At 41.6% G+C, this 25,336-nt stretch overlaps 2 long non-coding RNA genes and 1 pseudogene across 2 annotated transcripts; 2 read left to right on the top strand and 1 right to left on the bottom strand.

Annotated features, from left to right (window-relative positions):
- Positions 1-68: 68 nt before the first annotated feature.
- On the top strand, positions 69-18,269 carry LOC115831839. Its single transcript, XR_004027333.1, has 3 exons — positions 69-181; positions 17,642-17,762; positions 18,003-18,269. It is a non-coding gene; the product is annotated as an uncharacterized LOC115831839 (long non-coding RNA).
- LOC100602503 lies at positions 1,627-9,555 on the bottom strand. The gene is made up of 4 exons (XR_001114073.1): positions 9,509-9,555; positions 3,580-3,705; positions 2,698-2,844; positions 1,627-1,839 (listed from the first exon to the last, which is right to left on the bottom strand). It is a non-coding gene; the product is annotated as an uncharacterized LOC100602503 (long non-coding RNA).
- On the top strand, positions 5,313-5,439 carry LOC115831955 (annotated as a pseudogene).
- Positions 18,270-25,336: the final 7,067 nt, after the last annotated feature.

Below are 25,336 nucleotides of genomic sequence, written 5' to 3'. Positions count from 1 at the left end.
CAAACTCGACGGCAGCCCCCGCGCCCGCGCACTGGAGCTCGCGCCCTCCCGCCAACCCCGCGGGTTGTCCCGCAGCACCCAGGAGGGCGCGTCTGACTCCTCTCCCAGGTCGTTTGGGCTGGAGTAGGCGGAGGAACGCACCGCGAGCACCAACGTCCCGCCCCTGTTTTGCGGTCCTCAGGTGTTTTGTGGAAGCCCGGCCTGGGTGGCGGGCGCGGGGAATGGCGGCTGCGCTGAGGAGGCGTCGGGCGCGACCGCAGTGGGGGAGGGGGAGGGGGAGGGGGAGCGCCGAGGGCGGGGGATGCGGGCCAGGCCCACCTCGAGGGCAGGAGGCCAGGGCGGCCAGGGTGGTGCGCTGGGCGAGGCAGGGGAGGAGTAGGGAAGAGTGGGCGTGGGGGCCTTGGGGGCCCGGGGAGCGGGATGGGAGGGAGGGAGGGAGAGAGAAGTGGGTGTGGGAGTTGGGGTGGGAGCAGGAACAGGAGTGGGGATGTGGGAGTTGGGGTGGGGTGAGGCGGTGGGGGTGGGGTGGGGGTGGGGGTGGGCGGTGGGGGTGGGGGTGGGGGGCAGTGGGGTGGGGCCAGGCCGCGCTGCTCGCTTTGGGGCTAGTGTCCAGGTGGCCGCTGGCGCAGAGACCTCAGCACGGGAGGCCTGAGCCTGCTTCCCTCTGAAACGGAAGGCGTAGCCCGGGAAGGGCCTCTACTGCTTCCAGCTTCCAGCATGAGGACGTGACTTTTTATAAAATTGTCCTCCGCTTGATTCTGAGAGTTTCCACCCGCTGGACGCTGCAAAGCTCGGATCGAGAGGCTCAGGCAAGTGCTTGTGCTGGGAGAGCGCAGGGTGAGCGCTCCCGGTAGCTGCGGGCCAAGTGGCCCTTGCGCCCTGAAAGGTGTGAGTAAAATACAGCTGTTTCCAGGGCCTCGTATGAAAAACATCTTAGTAATTTTATATTGATTACATGTTAACATGATATTTTTGATGTATTAGGTTAAATATATATCACTAGCGTTGATTTTACCCTTTCAAAAAATCCTTTTCAATGTGGAGACTAGAAAACTTAGAATTACGTATGGGCTGGGTGCGGTAGCTCACACCTGTAATCCCAGCTGCTCCGAAGGTTGAGGCAGGAGAATCGCTTGAACCCAGGAGGTGGAGGTTGCAGTGAGCCGAAATCACACCACTGCACTCCAGCCTGGGCAACAGAGTGAGACTTCGTCTCAACAACAACAGCAGCAAATTAGAATTACATATGTAGCCCACTTTTATTTCTGTTAGACAGTGCTGATCTCTACCAAGTTTAAAATAGCAAGACCAGCAACGTGGCAAAACCCCGTCTCTACAAAAAATACAAAAATTAGCTGGGTGTGGTGGTGGGCCCCTGGGGTCCCAGCTCCTTGGGAGGCTGAGGTGGGAGGATCGCTTGGGCCCTGGAGGTCGAGCGTGCAGTGAGCCTGACAGCACCTGTGCAGCAGAGCGAGACTCAGTCTCAAAAATAAGTTTAAGAATAGGATGAGGTGCCTAATCTATCAAATTCAGAAGCTGCCTTATAAAAGCATTCTATCAATGTTATAATGATACGTTAATTTCGATCTCTGGTATCTTTGAAATCATAAAAGTAATACACATTTATGCAGGTATTTTGATTTATTAACTCAAACATTATGCAGATTATTTGTCCTTATTGATAATATTTTAAACAATCTTCTTAGCTATAAAGAAGTCTTTCAGGTACTTCATTTGGAAAATTCCGACTGAAATAAAGATTACTATTTGTGCAAAAGCCCACCATAAAACATTGCTATTTGTATCTTCACTGGTCGTTCGAAAATTTTCTTCACGGTCCTATGCGGAAAAGAAATGGACAGGTTTAGTGTCATAAAGTACTTAAGTCACGATTTTGAGGGGAGGGTTGTTGTGGGCATTCAAGGTATTTAATATTACCCAATTAATATCTTACACCAACGTATCCGTGCAGTCTGTTTTTTCTAAACCAGAAACCATTGCTTAGCCAAGTATAAGAGAGTAAAAATCAACCTTATAAAAGATGTTTTTGTATTTTGGTGTAAAATATCAGGAATTTGACCACTTATATATTTTATTTGCTACCATCAGGCAAAGCGAACATTACCCAATAGTGGTAGATTTCATCACTTGAGTGCAGCCTTTATGCCAGGCATTAGGCCAAGCACTTGCATGCCTTATTTGCTTGTCACGCCTGTCCTTATCTTCCTGATAAGGAAACTGAAGCTTAGAGATGACACAGATTACTGACAGGTAGTTGAGATTTAAGCCCATATCTGACCAATATCCACTTAGTGTAGTGACTCAAAAAGCACTTAATGTCATAAGAATAAAATTGTGATTTGGAAAGTGAGCATACATGAGCCTCTACAAATACATGGGATGCCTTTGGAAGCATTTATTGATTCTGCAAGCTCACACCCTGTGCTACTGGGGACTTCGTTAGGCACAGGGCATAAAAAGATGAATGAACTGAAATTCTCTTTCCTAGAGGAGTTCATAGTCCAGCAGACAGAGTGAAGACAAATTGCTCTCTCTGGTCCCTGCGAATCCACACAGTTCTACCTCAGAGAGAAAGTGAGGAACAGGCAGTTCATTCTTTCCTTGGTCCAGGGGCTTTGTGTTGAGAAATGCGTTGCTGGTAGCAAGAGATAAAATAAGCTGAATAGGCAGACTGACCCTTTGATAGTTTTGTTCTTTGACTATTTGCTCAATTTGTTCAATTAGATGTTCAAGCTTGAAGGTAAGTTCATTAACTTTGTCCTTTGCTTGAGCAATGGCCGCATCAAGGTCGTGTTCACCAACTCGAATATCTAAGTGGATCCGCTGTACAAACAGTAAAAAGGAAAAAATGGCACGTTTTTAAAAACAGCTCCACTCTTTTTCCTTACTTTCTCACTCTTGTATCCTCGTCCTTCCTTTTTCTCCCTTCCCCCTTTTCATAAGCAGGGCACTGCTTCACTCTTCGGCTCCCTTTTTCCCTCACTGCCACTCTTTCTTATTCTACTTGGTAGTCTTTCTTGTAATAATAATGCATTAAATGGTAAATTACTGAACTTATAGTATATTTATACCTTCCTGAACATGAAATTAACTATTAGGTAAATGACTTTGGTGTGGAGAAAATTTGATTAATGTTCTGAGGGAAATTTTCTTTACATATAACTAAATTTCTTAAACTAAAGTACAAATTGTTTTCATCAGTTCTGAACACATTTAGAAAATAGCCAATCACCATCTATCGTGTAACACTTTTATTTATTAGAATTCCATTATTAATTCACCCTTCAGCCTTCACTTGTTTTCAAGCCTGAATAATCACAGTTCTTTTAACCTTCCCTCACAGCTCTTATTTTTCAAACCCTTTAATCAACTTCATGGCTCTCCTTTGAACCTCTTCCAAGCTCTCCAGCTCCCTCTTTGGTTGCTGCGCTGAGATCTGGGCATAGGACTGTAATAAGTTTCGGCCAGTTTGAGTGTAATGGTTCTGCATACCAATGTCATGCTTGAATGGTGCTGACGCTGTGTTCATCAACAAGGACATGGGAAGCATATACTCACCAGCCTACTCCCTCCAAATGACACAAGCCTTGTAGAATTAGATTCTAAGCAAATGATGTGTTCACCAGGTGAATGTGAAGTAAAATAGAATGTCCCTTGCGGGCCATAAAGCTTCGACAATATTACCTAGGATTAAGGATTTCCATAGGTTGAGTTTATTATTTTCTAGTTTCCATTCTTAAAAATAAATCTCCTCTATATATTATCTAGTAAAAAGTTGTGCCATTCCTAAACAAGAAATCAATGGCTAATAAACATGAAAAATATTCAGCCTTGCTAGTAATTAAAAAATTCAAACTACACTAAGATAGCCCTTGTTTATTGTCAGATTGACTAAGGTTTAAAAGTATCCAGGGATAGTATGGACAACTACTGTTGTCCCACAGAATATCCAAGAACTGTGGGACAACTACAAAAGGTGTAACTGGACACATAATGGGAGTACCAGATGGAGGAGAAACAGAGAAAAGACATATTTTAAGCAATAATGACTGAGAATTTTTCCCCAAATTAATGTCAGATACCAAGCCGTAGTTTCAGGAAGCTCAGAGTATACCAAGCAGGATTAATCCCCTCACCCCCTCAACCCCAAAATGAAACCAAAAAGCTACACCTAGGAATATCATTAAAACTGCAGAGAAGCAAACAGAAATAAGAAAATCTTGAGCAGCCGGAGGGGGGAAAAACCTTACTTACAGAGCAGCAAATGTAAAAATTGCATCTGACCTCTCCTCAGAAGCTATGCAAGCAAGAAGAGAGTAGAGTGAAATATTTAATGTACTGGGAATAAAAAAATGACCAACCTAGACTTTGGTATCCTGCAAAATTATCCTGCAAGAGATAAGAGGGAATAAAGCCTTTCGCAAACAAATAAAAACTGAAGGAATTTTTTGCTGGTAGATCTGCCTTGTAAGAAATGTTAAAAGAAGTTCTTCAGAAAGAAGAAAAATGATGTAGGTCAGAAACTCAAATCTGCATAAAGGATGAGCATTAGAAAAGTGGAGGTAAAATTAAAACTTTCTATTTTCTTATTCTTAACTGACCTAAGAAATATCACTTTATTCAAGATAATAGCAACAGTGTATCAAATGATCATCGTTTACATGTAAGTGAAATTAATGACAGCCACGATAAAATCGGGGGCAGCAGGGAAGAATTAGGAATATTTTGTTAATAAAAGGCACTTGCGGCTGGGCATGGTGGCTCACGCCTGTAATCCCAGCACTTTGAGAGGCTGAGGCGGGTGGATTACCTGAGGTCAGGAGTTCAAGACCAGCCTGGCCAACATGGTGAAACCCTGTCTGTACTAAAAAATACAAAAAAAATTAGCCAGGCTTGGTGGTGGGTGCCTGTAATTCCAGCTACTCAGAAGGCTGAGGCAGGGAGAATTGCTTGAACCCGGGAGGCAGAGGTTACAGTGAGCTGAGTTTGTGCCAACCTGGGTGACAGAGTGAGACTCCATCTCAAAAAAAAAAGGCAGTACCCGTGAAGTAGTAGTGTAGTGTTATTTGAAATTAGACTTGGACTAGTTGTGAATGTATATGGCAAACTCTAGGGCAACTTCATATGCTAACAGAGAGAATGGAATCACAGAAAATGCTCAATTAAAACCACAAAAGGCATGAAAAAGAGGAGAAGAAAAAAATAATGAGGGCAATGAATAGAAAATGGTAACAAATATGGCAGATATTAATCCAGCTATATAAATCATCACTTTAAATGTTAATGGTCTGTGTCCTTGGCCTGGGTAGAGTGGCACCTGGTTGGTGGTGCCCATCTTATATCAGCCAGGGACAAAGCAACCCTTGTTGCTTGGCTTTTGATCTGTACCCATACCTGGTTCATGCCTTGGACACATGGAAAAAAAATGTCAATGGTCTAAATACACCAGTTAAAAAATAGAGTGGATCAAAAAATGAGACCCAATTATATGTTGTCTGTAAGAAAATCATTTGAAATGTAAAGACACATAGATTAAAAGTGAAGGGATAGGGAAAGATACACCATGCTAACCTTAATCAAAAGAAGGCTGCAGTAGCTGTATTAATTTCAGGCAAAGTAGACTTCAGAAGCAATGAAAATTAACGGAGATAATTACATAACGGAGCAGTACATAATGATAGAGGGGTTAATTCTCTAAGAAGACAACAATCCTTAACGTGTATGTACCTGACAATAGAGCATGAAAATATGTGAAGTAAAGCCTGATAGAACTGCAAGGAAAAAACAGATGAACACTTTATTATAGTTGGAGTTTTCAACCCCTTCTGTCAGAAATGGACAGATCCTGCAGGCCAAAATTAGTAAGGACATCATTGAACTCAGCGGCACCATCAGTTGACTGGACATAATTGACACCTATGATTACTTTATCCAGTGATAGCAGAGGACACATTTTTCTCAAGTTCACATGGAACATTCACCAAGATAGACTATATTCTGGGCCATATATCACGCCTTAACGAATTTAAAATAATAGAAATCATACAATATATGTTCTCAGGCCTCAATAGAATTAAACTGGAAATCAGTAACAGAGAGATAGCTGGAAAATCGCAAAATACTTGGAGATTAAACAACACACTTCTAATTAACACATGGGTCAAAGAAGAAATCTCAAGACAAAATGAAACTACAACTTACCAAATTTGTGGGATGCAACAAAAGCAGTGACTAGAGGGAAATTGAAAGCATTGAATCCATATACAATTGGCTGTCTGTAATACCAGGTTTCACATCCATGGATTAAGCCAGCCATGGATTGAATATATTTGAAAAATATATATATAACAAAAATAATACAAGTGAAAAACTACAGTGTAATAACTATGCAACATTTACATTGTAAGTAATCTAGAGGTGATTTAAATTAATGGGAGGATGTGCACTAGTTACCTGCAAACTACACCATTTCATATAAAGGACTTGAGCATCTTCAGAATTTTATATCTTTGGAGAGTCCTGGAACCAATCCCCCACAAATACCAAGGGATGACTGTATTAAAAAATGAGATCTAAAATTAATAATCTAAGCTTCCACCTTAGGAAACTAGAAAAAGAAGAGAAAATTAAATGCAAAGTAAGCAGCAGAATAAAAATAATAAAAACCACAGAAGAACTCAATTAAAAACAAGAAATAGAAAAAAATCAACAAAACCAAAAGCTGATTCTTAGAAAAGATTAAAAAGCTTCTAGCCAAGCTAAGAAAAAAACGAAGATGACACAAACTACAAATATCAGAAACAAGAGAAGGGGCATTACAAATCCCATGGACATTAAAAGAATAATAAAGGAATACTGTGAACAACTCCATGCCAACAAATTTGATAACCTAGGTAAAACTGACCAATTCCTTAAAATACACAATCTAATAAAATACAAGAAGTAGACAATCTGAATAGACCTATATCTAGTAAGAGGTTGAATTAATAGAAACTTTCCAAAGCAGAAAGCACCAGGCCCGGATGGGTTCACTGGTGAATTCTACCAAACATTTAAGGAAGAAATTGTGCCAGTTCTCTACAATCTCTTCCAGAAGATAGACACAGAAGGAATACTTCCTGATTCATTTTATGAGGCCAGCATTACCTTAATACCAAAACCAGACAATAAGAAAACTACTGATCATTATATCTCATGAATATAGATGCAAAAACCCTTAACAAAATATTAGCAAATGAAAATCCAACAATATATAAAAAGAATTATATACCACAACCAAATGGGCCTTATTACAGATACACAAGGCTGGTTTAACATTAGAAATCAATTAGTGTAATTCATCACATCAATAGGTGAAAGAAGAAAAATCATACCATCATATCAATAGATGCAGGAAAAGCATTTAACAACAGCCAACACCCATTTATGATAAAAACGCATCAAACTAGGAATACAGGGGAACTTAATTTGATGAAGAACATCTACAAAAAAACCTATAGCTAATATTCTTACTGGTCAGAAACTAGAAACCTTTTCTTGGTGGACTGGAAGTCCTAGCTAATGCAGTAGAAGGAAATAAAGAGTTTGGGAAGGAAGAAATAAACTGTCTTTGTTCACAGGTGACATGACTGTTTATGTATAAAACCCAAAAGAATTGACAAACTGCCAGAACTAGTAGGTGATTATAGTAAGGTTGCAGGATACAAGATGAATATAAGAAAGTGAATCACTTTCCTGTATACTAACAATGAAGAAGTGGAATGTGAAATAAAAAGCACAGTATCATTTACATTAGCACGCTCCCTCAAATTACTTATTTATACATCTAACAATATGTGCAAGACCTATATGAGGAAAACAAAACTGTGGTGAAAGAAATGGAGAGAAGGCCATGTTCATAGATAAGGAGACTTATTATTGTCAAAATCTCAGTTCTTCCCAACTTGTTCTATAGATTCAACAGAATCCCAATACAATTCTAGCAAACCATTTTGTAAATATTGACAAGCTGATTCTAATATTAATATGGAGAAACAGAAGACCCACAATAGCCAACACAATATCGAGGGGGAAGAATAAAAGAGGACCGAGACTACCCAACTTTAAGATTTACTATGAAGCTACAGTAATCAAACAGTGTGATATTGGTGAAAGAATAGACAAACAGATCAATAGAACAGAATAGAGACTTCAGATGTTGTTTCAGGCAATTTTTATGTCTTTTAAAAAAACAGTGAATGGGTTTTAACGTGATAGTTTTTGGCCCAACTAAAATTTGGCTCTGGGTTTAATGTGCTTTGGAGACACTTTCAGATTGGTCAGTAAGGATTATTGGGAAAGTACAGAACTGGGGTTTGATATAACAAGGACCAGAAAGTATGGGCTAGAAACATAGATGTGGGTGTGTAGGGAGCAGAGGGTAGCTGTCTTGACAAGTGGCTGGAGCTAGGAAAACAGTCCCAGTGGAGTTATTGTCAGTGAGGTGCCAAATGTGCCAAGAGAAAACTACCGAACAGGTGAAAATCAAGTGTCCAAAAATCCAACTGGATTGGAGTCTTCAGCACAGCTGTCTGTCTCCACATAAGTGGGGGTGTCACAGTGTCTTCCTGAGCTTGGGCCAACCAGTTATCCAGTTCCAGGAGAGTGGGAGTCCTGTCCTGCCTACTTCAAGCACCCTTTTCTTGCCAGCCAGAAAGAGTCCTATTCTGTTCTACAAGTCTTTGGTCCACCACCATTCTGCTACCCCATGAGCACAGCTCCAGGACAACTAGGTTTGAGTTAGTGGGCTGAGGAATTCATTGTCTTGAGCTTACATGGTGGGGGATGGATATCTCTGTTATATCCATTGTATATATGAGAAAACAGCATCAAAGCAGTCAAATAACCCATCCAAGGTTTTAGCTTATATGTGACAATCTATGCTTGAGTTTGATTCTGACTCCAAAATCCGTATTCTTTCCACATTACCTGGTGACTTTTATACTCCTCTGCTAACTCCTAGTGAGTAAGAGGTATATAAGACCAGACAGTCCCAGAGGGTGCTGCATTACTAGAGAACGCCCATGCCAAAGTGGGAGGAGGGAGGACTTGGCTTATCTGACCCTTGTGCTTGGGTGGGGCTGCAGCACCAGCAAAGTAGATGGGGCCTGGTTGGTGCAAAACCACAGGGATGCTTTGGCCCTAAGGTCCCTTTTGCCTAGCAAGATCAGCAAACCTCAAGATGACAAATCTGGGACTCCTCATTTTATTTTTTAAAAGCTTTTTGTATTATGAAGGCTGTCTCTGCTTCTCAACTAAACTATAGGCTCATTGAGGGCAGGCACTTTCTATGTTTTTATGTCATGCTATCATTCGGTGCTATATGCATTAAAAATTGTTAATTCCGGGTAGTGAGTGCTTCTGTAGAGATTTTAAAACTGGGCTACATGATGCCTGAATTTTTGGCAAATGAAAAATTTTAGTAACAAAGTATAAAAGAATGTTTTACCTCATCATTGTAAGTTGTAATAGTCACAAACATTCCCAAACCAGGAGCAGATTCAAGGAACGTATGTCTGCCTATGTCCCATTGCTGTATCTTGAAAGTCCCTGTTTCAAAAATATAAGACATTACAAAATGTAAGAAACAGTAATAATGTTTATTAGATGTTACTGCTAAATTAAATGAATTTATCTTTCTCAGTTTACCTAAATCATAAAACACTCTTCGTCTGAACAGCTATAGCTTGGTGATTAGGTATCTAACAGAGTAGAGGACTCTGGAATATAGAGGAAGACTTGAGTTCTTCATTTCTCACTCTTGTTGACTAGGTAACTTAACAAATTATTTCACCACTCTAAGCCTCCATTTCCTATTCAGAAAAATAGGGGTAATATATATCCCTCTCAAATCTCAGTTGTGAGAACGGCCGAAAATAAGTCTATGAAAGGTTTCCACCTAGAATGTAAACTCCATGTGAGCTGCCACTAAGAGATGGAACTCTCGGATCTTTTCCGATACCTCCCCAGTAGTTCTCCCTGCTTTAACTTCTTCCTCCCATAACTTGATCCCATACACTTCCAGCAGAATTCCTTGCTAAAACATCAGTGTAGTCATGTCAAGTCTTTCGTTTCATTGTCCCCAGAGGTTTCTGCTGAAGGTTGGATCTGAAGGAGTGTCTGGCTTTCTCCCATTAGTATGTGGTAGCTATCATATGACTTAACTTCCCTCATGTGCGCTTGAAAGGTACAATGGGAATGAAAACCCAGCTAACATTCGTTGGACCCATATTATGTGCCAGGCACTGTGCTAAACACTTAACATGCATCACTCATGTATAGATTTATATAACTATAATATATGCTTATAAAGTACCAATATAAAATATTATGAAGGTGAGAGAAAAGGCACTACACTGTCTGGGTTTGAATCCTGACTACTGCTTGCTAGCTATGTGGGCAAATTAATTTTTCTGTACTTTAGTTTCATTATACCTAAAATCGTTATAAAAAAGTAGTATTTACCAGCGAAGCACGGTGGCTCACGCCTGTAATCCCAGCACTTGGGGAGGCTGAGGCAGGCAGATCACTTGAGGCCAGGAGTTTGAGACCAGCTTGGCCAACATGGCGAAACCCTATCTCTACTAAAAATACAAAAACTAGTGGGGTGTGGTGGCACATGCCTGTAATTTCAGCTACTCAGGAGGCTGAGGCAGGAGAATCGCTTGAACTGGGAGGCAGAAGCTGCAGTGAGCTAAGATCGTGCCACTGCACTCCAGCCTGGGTGACAGCAAGACTCTCTCAAAAAAATAAAAGTAGTATTTACCTATGTAGGGTTATTGTCATGAAGATTCAGATGTTTGTAAATTGCTCCCTTAGAATGGTGTTTGACACAGCACTGAATAAATGTGTTATATGTAAATATATATACGTACATATATAAATTATACATATATACAATTATGCCTCAGTATCCATGAGGGATTGGTTCCAGGATGTCCTCAGGACACCAAAATTCACAGATGCGTAAGTTCCTTATACTAAATGGCATAGTATTTGCATGTAACCTATGCACATTCTCCCATATACTTTAAATAATTGCTAGATTACTTACAATGCCTAGTATGTAAATGCTGTGTAAATAGTTGTTATACTCTATTGAGTTTTTATTTGTATTTTTATTGTTGTATTGTTATTTCTTACTATTTTTTCCCAAATATTTTCCATCTGTATTTGGCTGAATCTGCCAGTGCAGAATTTGTGGATATGGAGGGCCCACTGTATACACTCACACACTTTTTAGTAACTGAGGTGATTTTTCCCTTACCAGCACATTATGCTATCTCCATGTGGAGAAAGGAAATTCCTTGCAGGGACATATGCAAAAGTCCTGAGGGCAGGAGGATGGCTGGAGTGAGGTTAGCAGGGAAAGAATGGTAGGAGATGGGGTTGAAAAGGTAGCAGGGGCCAGATCATAGAGAGTCCCCTATGTCCATTGGGGGAAGCAATTGGGTAGAGGAGTGACATGATGTGACATTCATTTTAAGTTTCTTATTGTTGCTGTTATGCAGAGAAAAGGATGAAGAAGGGTCAAGGGTGGAAGCAGTGACACTATTGTAATCTAAGTGGCTTAGACTAGGTGATAATAGTAGAGGTTATAAAAAGTCTTTGGTTTCTGTATTATTGTCCCCATCTTACAGGTTGGAAACTGGTTCTCAGATAAAGTCGCATAACCAAGAAGTTGTAGAGGCAGAATCAGAACTAAGGCAGTCTGATTCCAAAGCCTGGAGCTACTAGCTCCATTATCACAGTGCCTCCCTGGAAGGAAAGAGAGAGACAATTCCCTGATAGGGCTTGAGAAGGGAATGTGAGGCTGGATATTGGCCAGGAGGGCATCCCATGGAATATGTAATCTCTGGGAGACAACTAGAGGGAACACTTCCAGGGATAAGAAAGCTGCAACTAACTTTCAAGCTCTGCCTGCACTTTAGAGTGACCTCAGTCTTAAGGCATCTTTCAAATAGTTCTGGCCCATCTCTCCCGTTCTTCCCATCCCAAAGTTTATTAACTGTATGTGTAATGTGTATTCAGTACTTTTTAGTATGATCCATTTTAAGAGGTTTTACAAAAGGTATCATTGATGGTTCTGGACAAGATGGGATAGGTCCATTCTGCCCTATTTCTCCTGCTGATTACAACTAAAAATTCTGGGCAAAATGTATAAAGCAACTACCAGAAGACTGAGAGGTGGAGAAAAGAAGCTAGAGTGAAAGAGGACCTCAGGACTCATAGCACCACTCAGCGGTGGGTTATCTGTTTGTTTTCTTCCTCCTGTATATCCTGGTCTGGGTGCTATGGCAGTCCGCAACCTACAATTGCAGACCAAAATTTTGAAAAGAACCTAATGTTTCTAGCCAAAAGATCTGGAATAGGATGCCCTGCAAGATGAAGCTTCTTTGAGTATACCTCCCTATATTAGGCTGTTCTTGCATTGCTATAAAGAAATATCTGAGACTGGGTAATTTACAGAGAAAAATGGTTTAATTGGCTCATGGTTCTGCAGGCTTTACAGGAAGCATGGTGCTGGCATCTGCTTGGCTTCTAGGGAGTCCTCAGGAAGCTGACAAGCATGGTGGAAGGTGAAGGAGGAGCAGGCCGTTACATGGCAAAAGGAGGAGCATCAAGACCAATGAAAGTTTCAATAAAAAAGAAAAACAGGAGCAAGCAAGAGAGAGAGTGGGGGGAGGTGCCACATACTTTTAAGTGATCAGATCTTTTGTGAACTCAGAGTAAGAGCTCACTTATCACCAAGGAGATGGCCCAAGCCATTCGTGAGGAATCCACCCCCATGGTCCAAATACCTTTCACTAGGCTCCACCTCCAGCACTGGGGATTAAAATTCAACATGAGATTTGGGTGGGGACAAATACCCAAACTATATTACTGCCCTACTCCAAATGAACACCTTAAAGAAATTGCACCCCTCCCACTGGATGCTTCAGCATGGAGACTACGGAATGGAGCCCTGTCAACGTCCCCACCGAGCACTAAGTGAAGGACAATAGAGTCAGTGTCTCTACACTAGAGGCTTGGGGAGGATTTCAGAGAAGAGAGAACTGGAGAGAAAGATCTTTAACTCTGTGTATGAAGTCCTGAGCACACCTCTGAGCAGCTCATGCTTGAAACTGACCAGAATCAATAAAGCAAAAACTTTGAGAATTCAACTATGGTGTGGAATACTGCCTGGGTTTCAGATTAGCCTCTAGGTAGCACACAAACAGGGCAGATGGAATACTGCTCGGCCATAAAAGGAATGAATTAATGGCGTTTGCAGCAACCTGGATGAGATTGGAGACTATTATTCTAAGTGAAGTAACTCAAGAATGGAAAACCAAACGCTGTATGTTCTTACTCATAAGTGGAAGCTAAGCTATGAGGATGCAAAGGCATAAGAATGACATAATGGACTTCGGGGACTCAGGGGGAAAGGGTGAGAAGGAGGTGAGGGATAAAAGACTACAAATTGAGTGCAGTGTATACTGCTTGGGTGATGGGTGCACCAAAATCTCACAAATCACCACTAAAGAACCTACTTACGTAACCAGACACCATCTGTTCCCCAACAACCTATGGAAAAAAAATTTTTAAAGAAATTATAACAATATCTGATATGCTTTTCATTGTATGCAGAGGTAATATTTAAGACAACTATGTTATAAAGAATGGGAGAGCAAAGGGACTTAAATGGTGTTAAGGTTTCTGTATTTCTCTTGAAATGGTAAAATGCTGATATTACTAGACTGATAAGTATGTGTATGATAATCCCAAGAGTGACCACAAATAAAAATTATAGAAAGATAAAGTGAACAACACTATAGGTAAATCAAAATGGAGTAGTACAAAATGTTCAAATAGCCCACAGGAAGGCAGGAAATGGAAAATGGGAATAAAAACAGGGAAAGAATAAAAATAATAAAATGGCAGACCTAAATCTTGACATCTGTAATTACATTACATGTAAGTGGTCTAAACAAAGATTATCAAAATAGATTTTTAAAATGACCCAATTATAATGTAGTGTACAAGAAAATCACTTTGAATATAGTGCTATAGGCAGGTTAAAAGTAAAAATATGAAAAAAGGTATACCACTTTGACATGGGTTTTTAAAAATCTTGAGTGCCTATATAAATATCAGACAAAGTAGGTTTCAGAGGGCTGGGTGTGGTGGCTCATACCTATAATCTCAGTGCTTTGGGAGGCTGAGGCAGGAGGATTACTTGAGGCTAGGGGTTTAAGACCAGCCTGGGCAATGTAACAAAACTCTGTCTCTACAAAAAAAAATTAAAAGTTGGCCAGGTGTGGTGGCATGCACCAGTAGTAAAAGTTGGCCAGGTGTGGTGGCATGCACCAGTAGTTCCAGCTACTCAGGAGGCTGAGGTGGGACGAGCGCTTGAGCCTAGGAGTTCAAGGTTAACAGTGAGCTATGAACCACTGTACTCCAGCCTGGGCAACAGCGAGGCCCTACCAAAAAAAAAAAAAAAAAAAAAAATAGGACACTTCAGAGCAAAGAAGATTACCAGGAATAAAGAGAGACATTACACAATAATAAAGGTATCAATTCACCAAGAAGACATAACCACCCTAAATGCACCAAACAAGAGAGCTTCAAAACGTGGAGTAAAACTGACAACTGAAAGGAGAAGTAGACACATCCCTGTTTATAGTTGGTACTTCTGTACTCCTCTCTTGGTACTTGATAGAACTAGACAGAAAACCAGCAAGGATGCAGAAGAACTGATCAGTATCATCAACCAACAGGACCTACTTGCCATTTGTAGAACATTCTCCTGTACAGTAGAATACACATTTATTTTAAAGTGCATTTGAAGCATTCAGCAACACAGGCAACAAAGCCCTAAAGGTGATTAGGCACCTTTGCTGAAGCAGCTGAATGTTCCTGGAGAGAAGCACACAGCCAGGCTTTCCAAGTCACTTTCCAAATATATCACCACCTAAAAATCACAGTTATGTGTGCTCACTATTCTCTAAAACAACTGGTTCATGTGTGTCTTTTCTCCTTAGCCTCTTTCAGTACCTTCCTGCCCCCACTGCCACTTCTCCGATGGTTACCTTGCGTCTTATGGAAATGGTAAGAGTCTCCACCTGCTGTGGCTTGATTGGCTCCCCTGGAGCTCATGTTGCTATTTAATTGCTATTTTACCAATATTTGGGGTGGAGTCTTCAAGAAGTGATTGGGTCATGAAGCCTCCACTCTCATGAAGGGGTTAAAGCCATCGTGGGAGTGGGGTTCCCATCAGAAAGATAAGTTTGGCCTACTTCTCCCTCTGTCTCATGCACTGACTTGACCTTCCACCGTGGGCTGACCCTTGCCAGATGCTGGTGTCATGCTCTTGGACTCTCCTGCCTCCAAGACTGTGAGCCAAATAAACTTTATAAATTGCCAAGTCTGTGGTACTCTGTCAGAGCAGCAGAAAACAGAATAAGACACCATCTTTTCACCAGCAAATGTCCTAAGCCCCCCACATTTACCCTTTCTGGCTCCCTCTTGTTGGGATGGGTGGGGGTTCCCTATTCTGTCAGTGGCCACCCCCTCTTATGTTCTAGGACTTTGCTCTTGTTGCTGCTCCCACTTGCCCATATGGAGCATACCCACGTGTTCTGGTGGCCCCCCTTGTCTGTATTCCGTAAGGTACTAGAGGGCAGGAAATGTATTTTATTCCTGTTTCTTTGGCTGTCTAGAGCCTGGCAGTAAACCTAGGGTGGTGTGTGGCTCCTTGGTAGGGGCTCAATACATCTTTGTGGAACGAATGAAAGTGTGTCCTACAGTACATGCTTAGCAAATGATTTTGAATGAATGAGTGCCAGTTGCCCCCCCTCCTCCCATTAAAATGCCAATATTCATGGCATACTACTTTGAGTTATCAGAATGGAAGAGGAGAATTTCTGCTTGATTCTGCCAAGATCCTCCAGCCTTAAGCACACGCCCCTTCAGGTGTCATGCGCCATGGCTGCCACTAGATGGCAGAAGAGAAGCATTGCTCCTGGGCAGAGTAAGCCTGGGGGAGCATTCAGTGCAGTGTAGATGAAATAGTCGTGTGACAGGAGGTGTCTGTACAGAACGCAGATATCCACGGATGAGATGCTGTGTCTTGCTTCTTACTGCGTGGTGAGAGAGCCTGCAGGGTTTGCTGCTAGGAACTGGGCTGGAGCTTCCTAGCTGTGCCGTCTTGGACAAGACACCCAGCTGCGCAGTGTGTCTCTCTACCAGTAAAGCAAGGATAATCATGGCATCTCTCTTAGGGTATGAAGAATATGTGGCTTAATAGTTGTGTGCTATTTAACACAGAGATTAGCACCTTGTAAATGAAGCTCCGTGTAAGTACTTGATACATAATTCTTTACATTATTACTAGGTTTTAACTCACAAAGTTTTTCTAGCGACATTCCCATTTAACCCCACAACCCTGTTAAGCAGGTCTAACAATACCCAATTTTACAGAGGAGGGGCCTGAGGCCTGAAGAGGCTGAGATGACTTATCTAAAATCCAGATAATAAGTGGCAGCTCCAATATTAAAATGTAGCAGGGCTGATTCCCAAACTCAGGGCATTGGCCACCAAAAGCAACACACTACTCCCTACAGACTTGGATGTGGGGTGTGTGTGTGTGTGTTGTAAACCAACTCCACATGTGGTTCTTGCAGAGCCCCCAGGTACAGGCCTTACTCCTCTTAGGTGTTCAGTAAACACTGGGCGCCTACTGGGTGCCAGGAGCATCTGGACCCTGTGGGAGGGGAGCTGCCCCAGGGATGCAGATGCTGTCCACCAGGCTGCACCTCTCCTGGCCTCCCTGGTACCCTGTGCCCACCCTTGATAAGGCAAACAGCCTTTCCCTGTGATCCCTGGCATGGCTGCCCCGTTGGCTCCAGATGACGAGTCCTTGAGGCTGGCATTGTGGGTCATTTGGGTTTGTATTAGAAAAGTAAAACATTCATTGTGGGGGGTTTAGAAAGTAAAATCTCCATTAGAAGTTTTTGGTATCTCATATTATCCTTTTAGCCCTTTTCCTGTAAGTACATTTTTATATTTTATAATAAATGAGATCATACTGCACATACTATCCGTAGTTTGATTTTTCCACCTAATGTTTTGTGACTGTCTTTCTGTTTTAAATATTCTTCTGTAAGCTAAATTCAGGCATATCCAGAGAGCTGAAGAAAGACCCAACATTATCTTCCCAGTGTTGAGTATGGAGCTTGGCAGACACTGAGGGTCATTCTGTGTTTGAGGAAAGGATGAGGCAATGGGAGGCCCTGCGCATGGTGGTTTAAGGCAGAATTATCTGGTTGACCCTGGCTCTGGCTCCGCCACTCCCAAGCTGTGCGATCTCGGGTGACTTTACAAAACCTCTCAGAAGTAAGACGAGGATAGTAGCAGGCCCTACGTCAGGGTGGTCATGGAGATTAATCAGTGCATTCCCTGAGAACTCTGCCTGCCCATGGTCATCACTCAAAATGTGCTAACTACAATTAATTCATGTCTAACTAAGGCAGAGTGGGGTAAGTGACAGAAGAGGGATGATGTTTACTTAATTTCTTCAGTGCCTCCTTATTGCTCTTAGAATGAAATCCAGATTCACTAAAGAGTTCCTCGGTCCTGTAGGACCTGGCTCTTTTTTCTCATTGATCATACTGCCTGCTCCTATTCTGAGGGTAAGTGACATTTAGACTGAGACTCCAAGGGTGAAGGGAGACTTCCAGGCTGGGGGATGGGGTCTGTAAATTCCCACTGTCATGTGGGAGGAAAGATCGTCCAGTGGGGGTCCTGAAGCTGGCTGCACGTTGGTGTCATCTGGGGACCTTTACATGCTGCTGATGCTCAGCTTCTGCACCACGTGCTCTGATTTAGTTGATGAGGTGCAGACCTGGGTATAGAAAGCAGTTGCTTTCGAGAGTAGCTGTAAACATAGTGATCTCTTCTAGAATGTCCCCATTTCCCAGGAGGATCTTCTGTTTTCCTGTAACGTTTTGAAGAGTCTCAGTAGAAGATGCATATTTTTGACAAAAAGATCATCAGAGTACAGCTCAGCACATTCTCACAGGTGGAATCACCCTGGTCCAGACATCGTCAGCGTCCTGGAAGCTGCCATGCCACCTATCACCACCACCACCAAGGGAGCCACTACACGGACTTCTAAAGACAGATTATGTTTGTCTGTTTTTGTGCTTTATATAAAAATGTATGCTTTGTGTCTGGCTTCTTTTAATCAACACTTTGTGAGCGCCGTCTGTGTTGCTGTATGCCCATGTAGATCACTGTCATTGCTGTTTAATATTGCATTTTTGAATACACAACTATTCTTACGAATTTGCCTATTGATGGGCATGTGGGCAGTGTCCAGTTTTTGGCTATTTCACATCATGCTGCTATGAAGATTCTCGTGCATGTCTTGTGAACCAATGCATGCATTTGTGTTGGACATAGCCTGTGTTTACCCGGTCATGGGAGGTGCCCATGTTCAGCTTCGGTAGACAGGAAAACGGTGGTGTCTGTTCCACATCCACTTGTATGCGTGTTATTTTCTGCCTTCTTCATTTTGGTATTTGGTGAGTGTGTAGTCACATTCCACTGGGCTTTGCTTTATGTTTTTCCTGATGATTAACAAATTCAATCACCTTCTCATCCACTTCCTGGCCATTCGGGTCTCTCGTGTGAAGCATCTTAATCTCCTGCCCATTTTTCTGTCCTGTGAATACGGGATAGCCCTCTGTGACTGGTTTGTTTTCAATTAGACATTATGCACATTTATCTTACATTTATTCTTAGATGTGTGTCATTTTTCATCACCAAAGAGAAACAATTGAAAGGTTAGACGCTTCCCCCAAGTCAGCATCTTTAGATACCATGAGTGTTTGCAAAGGGCCTGTGGCAAGGCCAGGTATCAGCAACACTCCTGGGGTGAGAGCACTTTTCCTTTGCCACAGAGAAGACAGCTGCCATGACTTGGGCCCACAGGGCTGCAGTGGGCACTGCTGATGACCCCTGGCCCTTAAGGTCCCTTCCTGCCCTCTTAGCCACCCCTGGCTTTGGCATGCTTGACTGCAGCTTGCGGCCTTAGAGGAGGCCTTGGGTGCTGGAGCCGTACCCCGCACAGAGGACAGGGAGAGCCTGAGTTGAGGTCTGCGCCTCCCCAGCCTGAGCCAGTGCCAACGAATGGGGTGTGAGTACAAATGCCTGGCTCCTTTGCCTGGAGGTGGAACAAGCTGTGGTATATCTTATCCAGATTTTATTTTATTATTACTATTTTTTGAGACGGAGTCTCGCTCTGTCACCCAGGCTGGAGTGCCGTGGTGTGATCTCGGCTCACCGCAAGCTCCGCCTCCCAGGTTTATGCCATTCTCCTGCCTCAGCCTCCTGAGTAGCTGGGACTACAGGTACCCACCACCACGCCCGGCTAATTTTTCTTTGTATTTTTGGAGACAGGGTTTCACCATGTTAACCAGGATGGTCTCAATCTCCTGACCTCGTGATCTGCCCGCCTCAGCCTCCCAAAGTGCTGGGATTACAGGCGTGAGCCACCGCATCTGGCCCTTACCCAGATTTTTTAAAAATGTTTTTAAAAAGTGTGGTAAAATATACATAACAGAAAATTTACCATTTTAACCATTTTAAGTATACAATTCAGTGACATTAAGTATAGCCACATTGTTGTGTAACCGTTACTACTATCCATTTCCAGAATGTTTTCATCTTCCTGAGCAGAAAGTCTACCCACTTAAGCAGTAACTCCCATCCCCCTGACTCCCAAGAGTCTCTATCTGTCTCTGTGGATTTGACTCCTCTAGGTGCCTTACATGTAGTCTCATACAGTATTTCTCTTTTTGTGTCTGGCTTATTTCACTTACCATAATATTTCCAAGGTTCATCTGTGTTGTGGCATGTAGCAGAATTTCCTTCGTTTTATGGCCGAATGATACTCCATTGTGTGGATGGACCACGTTTGTTTATCCATGCATTTATTGATGCACACTGTTTGGCTGCTGTGAGCATTGATATATAAGTATCTCAGTCCCGGCTTTTAGTTGTTCTGAGTATGGATCTAGGAGCAGAACTGCTGGATCTGTAGTTACCTCATGCTCCTGGGCTCCACCAGGGCTTAGGATGAGTCTGGGGTTAACCTGAAATAATGCCCTTGCTTGGCTTCTTCCCCTCTCTTCTCCTGGGAGCATTTCCTTAGCAAATCACTTGCACTTGAATCCTTGGCTCAGGGTTTGCTTTGTAGAGCACCCAACCCAAGACAATCCAGAGAGGCAGTGAGGTCTCCCATGAAGACAGGAGTGGGGCCTGTTTGCCCCACTGGAATGATGAATGATGACACCCATTTAACTTGACCTCATCTTCCCCATCTAGTCTCTAAGACTTGTACTTTGAAAAATAAACAAAACTACGGGTATTTTGCAGAATGTTTGAGATAGATCAGGGGACCCTTTGAAAGGGAGCATCCAGGAGCAGATGTTTTTGCTTATTAGTTTTGAATTCTAAACATTTTATTAACAGTCTGCTGCATTATGATCACTATGCTTCATGGCACTTCTCCCTTTTTAACAGTCCCTACTTTTTATGAGGGACTAACGCTGTTTTTTTTTTTTTTTTAAAGTGCACCAAGAACCAGAAAGCAAGTGGCTTTAAAGGCTTTAAAACTAAAACTTGGCCAGACGTGGTGTCTCACGCCTGTAATCCCAGCACTTTGGGAGGCCAAGGTGGGCAGATCACCTGAGGTCAGGAGTTTGAGACCAGCCTGGCCAACGTGGTGAAACCCTGTCTCTAAAAAATACAAAAGCTAGCTGAGCGTGGTGGTGGGTGCCTGTAATCCCAGCTACTAGGGAGGCTGAGGCAGAAGAATTGCTTGAACCCGGGAGGTGGAGGCTGCAGTGAGCCAAGACTGCACCACTGCACTTCAGCCTGGATGACAGAGGGAGACTCCGTCTCAAAAGAATAAAAAAAACAAAAAACAAAAAAACTGAAACTCACTAGGCAGGTGAGAAGAACGTACACAGTTACCCACCACCAGCGTCTTCCCTCCCTGTTCCTCTCATCTCTACCCCTCAAACTTACCATCAAAGTTGCTTTATCCCGTTTTTTTTAATTCAAGACAATTGAATTTCTTGTTAAGGGACATTAATAAGAAGGACTAAGAGAAACAAGATAAAAAATACAGAATATATTTGGCTTAGGAATTTCCAAGTAAGTTTACAGGGCAAGGATTTCTTACCCCAGGTTTGTCAGCTGGCGCCGTTGGCAGGTGCGCAAGCCCTGTACCATCCCCCTCTCAGTGTCAGTTGGGGAATGCAGGCCTTTCTCTGCTTCTGAAGCAGCTTTTCTTTCTTTCAGAGAGAGCTTTGAGCCAGAGCCAGAGCCACACCTGCGTCTCTAGTAGTCTTAGGCTACCCAGAGGCCAAGGTGAAGAGAGGGTGGGAACCCACACCGACAGAGCACCTGCAACATGTCAAGGGTGTGCCAAGTGCTCTGCCGCTCCAAGGCTCATGTTATCTTCAGTTTGCAGAGAAGGAAACAGACTCAGTCACCTGGCTATTAGGGAATTAAGGTGGATGTCATGGCTTGTGTTTTTGTCTACAAAGCCTGTTTTCTATTCTACAGTGGTCTCGGCTACCTCCACTTGGGGAAGATGGAATATCAATCTCTTGCAGACTATTTTTAGTCCTAATGAGAAAAAACAAACTTTTAGGAAGATTTTGACGACTGGCTCTAAGGTCATCTGTCTCCCTTAAACTTTCTTTTTCTTTTCTTTTTTTTTTTTTTATTTAGACACAGTCTTGCTCTGTCGCTCAGGCTGGAGTGCAGTGGCACCATCTCGGCTCACTGCAGCCTCCACCTCCTAGGTTCAGGCAATTCTCCCACCTCAGCCTCCTGAGTAGCTGGGATTACAGTTGCCCGCCACCATGCCTGGCTAATTTTTGCATTTTTAGTAGAGATGGGACTTTCACCATGGTGGCCAGGCTGGTCTCAAACTCCTGACCTCAGGTGATCCATCCGCCTCAGCATCCCAAAATGCTGGGATTATAGGCGTGAGCCACTGCGCCTGGCCTCAACATTCTTTTAAATAAGGTTCATAACAGCTGAGTAGGAAACACGCCCTAAACATCTTTCTGTGATTAAAAGCAACATCGGTGATTTGTGTACCCCTGTAACTCCAGTAATATTTATTTTCCTAAAGTCTACTTTACACTATCTTTCTTTTTGTTCTTATTTGCATGGTATGTCTTTTTCTATTCTTTTACTTTCAGTCTTTCTGATATTTAAAGTTTTCTTTTGGAAATAGCATGTGCTTGTTTTTTATTATTTTTTTTTTAATCTAGTCTGACAATCTTGGTCTTTTAATTGGAGTGTTTTGCCCATTTGCACTTCATATAGTGTAAAATATATTTAGATTTAAGTCTACCATATTGCTATTTGTTTTTCATTTGTCCTATTTGTTCCTTGTTCCTTTATTCCTTTCTTGCCATTCTTTGGATTAATCAAGTATTTTTTTCCTCATTTTTCTCTATTAGCATATTAGTTATGCATTCTTTTAGTACAGTACTCTTTTATTAATTACCTTGGTAATAACATGCATCCTTGTTGTGCTACCTTCTTCCTTAAATTAGCGTATTTACTACTTGCTGAACATTGCAAGAATCTTTCAGCTATTTAACTCCGTTTACCTGCTTTCCTCCTTTGTGCTATTGTTGTCGTATATTTTACTGCTACATGTGTTATAAACTCCACAAGTCAATATATGTATACGTTCGTTTCCCTTCGACTTGAAGAGCTCCCTTCCGTATTTCCTGTAGTACAGATCTGATAGCAAAACAATCTCTGAGCTTTTGCTTGTGTGAAAACATTTTTATTTCACTTTCACTTTTGAAGGATATTTTCACTGAGTACAGAAATCTAGAAATCTAGCTTTGTATTTTTTCCTTTATTTTTTAAACTTTATTAGGTTTATTTTATTGTGGCCAGAACACAACATGAGATCTACCCTCTTAACAAAATTTTAAGTGTACATTACATTATTGTTGACTGTAGGTCCAATGTTGTGTAACAGATCTCTAGAACTTACTTATCTTGCTTAACTGGAACTTTACACTCATTAATTAATAACTCTTCATTTCTCCCTCCCCCCAGCCCATGAGAAACCACCATTTCACTCTTTGATTCTACAAATTTCATTGTTTTAGATACCATATGTAAGTGGAATCTTGCAGTGTTTGTCCTTCTGTGACTGGCTTATTTTACTTAGCATAGTATCCTCAAGGTTCATCCATGTTGCTTAAGATTGCATAATTTCCTTATTTCTTAAGGCTAAATAATATTCCATTGTATGAATATACTGTATGTTCTTTACTCATTTGTCCATCAATGGACATATAGGTTGTTTCTACATTTTGACTATTGTAAATAGTGCTGTTATGAACATGGGATGCTAATATCTCTTTGACATCTTGATTTCAATTATTTTGGGTAAATACCCAGAAGTGGCGTTGCTAGATCATATGAGGTTCTAGTTTTAGTTTTAGTGGTTTTTTTTGTTTGTTTTGTTTTTGTTTTTTCATTTGTTTTTTGAGACGGGACCACATGGCTTCACTGGCAAATTCAACCAACATTTAAAGAAAAATCAACACCAATCCTTCTCAGATTCTTTTCAAAAGTTGAAGAGGAGGGAACAATTCCAAACTCATTTTATGAGAGCAGCACTACCATGATACTAAAGCCAGACAAAGACACTACAAGAAAAGAAAACTATAGGCCAGTATTCCTGATGAATATAGATGCAAAAGTCCTCAACAAAATACTGAGCCAAATCAAAGACACTTTAAAAGGATCATATCATTACACTATAACCAAGTAGGGTTTATCCCTGGGGTGCAAAGTTGGTTCAACACACAGAAATCAATTAATATGGTATATTGTATTAACAGAATAAAAGATAAAAATCACATGATTATCTCAATAGATGGAGAAGAAGCATTTAACACAATTCAGCATCCTTTCATGATAAAAGTTATCAAGAAATTAGAAATAGTAGGAAAGTACCTCAGCATAATAAAGACATTATATGAAAAGTCAACAGCTAACATCATAATGGGGAAAACAAAAGCTTTTCCTTTACGATCAGGAAAAAGGCAAGGATACCTGCTTTTGTCACTTTTATTCAACATAGTACTGGAAGTCCTAGCAAGAGCATTTAGGCAAGAAAAATAAAAGACATCCAAATAGGAAAGGAAAATAATATTGTCCCTGTTTGCAGATGACATGATCCTATACATAGAAAACCCTAAAGACTACATAAAAAACTGAGAACTGGCTGGGCATGGTGGCTCACACCTGTAATCCCAGCACTTTAGGAGGCTAAAGTAGGCAGATCAGGAGGTCAGGAGATCGAGACCATCCTGGCTAACACAGTGAAACCCTGCCTTTACTAAAAAAAAAATACAAAAAAATTAGTTGGACATGGTGGCAGGCGCCTGTAGTCCCAGCTACTCAGGAGGCAGGAGAATGGCATGAACCCGGGAGGTGAAGCTTGCAGTGAGCCAAGATCGCACCACTGCACTCCAACCTGGGTGACAGAGCGAAACTCTGTGTCAAAAAACATGACAAAACAAAACTGTGAGAACTAATAAACGAATTCAATAAAGTTGCAGGATACAAAATCAATGCAGAAAATGAGATGCATTTCTATACACTAACAATGAACTATTTTAAAAGACAATTAGGAAAACAGTCCCATTTACAATACCACCAAAAAGTATAAAATACTTAGGAATAGACTTAGCATAGGAAGTGATAGACTAGTATACAAAAATTACAGAACATTAATGAAAGAAAGAAGACACAAATCAAAAGCCATCTCGGGTTCATGGATTGCAGTATTTCATATTGTTAAAATGTCCATACTACCCCATGCAATCTACCAAATCAGTGCAATCCCTATCAAAATTTCAATGGACAGAAATAGAAAAACAATTCTAAAATTCATATAGAACCAAAAAAGACTACAAAGAGCCAAATTAATCAAGAGAGCACAAAGTTGGAGTCATCACACTTCCTGATTTCAAAATCTATCACAAAGTCGTTTTTTTCCCTTTCCATTCAGCATCTTTGAAGATGCCATAGCTTCTGTTGAAACATTAACAAAGATTGAAGTAACTGTGCCCTGAAACAATTGTGGTTTTCCCTTTGGTTATTTTTAATTTTTTTCTCTTTGTATTTGGCTTTCGGTAGTGTGACGGTCATGTACCTAGGTGTGGTTGTCCTT

Source organism: Nomascus leucogenys, chromosome 20 (assembly GCF_006542625.1).
Source record: "Nomascus leucogenys isolate Asia chromosome 20, Asia_NLE_v1, whole genome shotgun sequence".
Taxonomy (NCBI): Eukaryota; Metazoa; Chordata; class Mammalia; order Primates; family Hylobatidae; genus Nomascus; species Nomascus leucogenys.
Note: the sequence above shows the minus strand (reverse complement) of the source record. Positions and strands in the feature narration are given on the sequence as shown.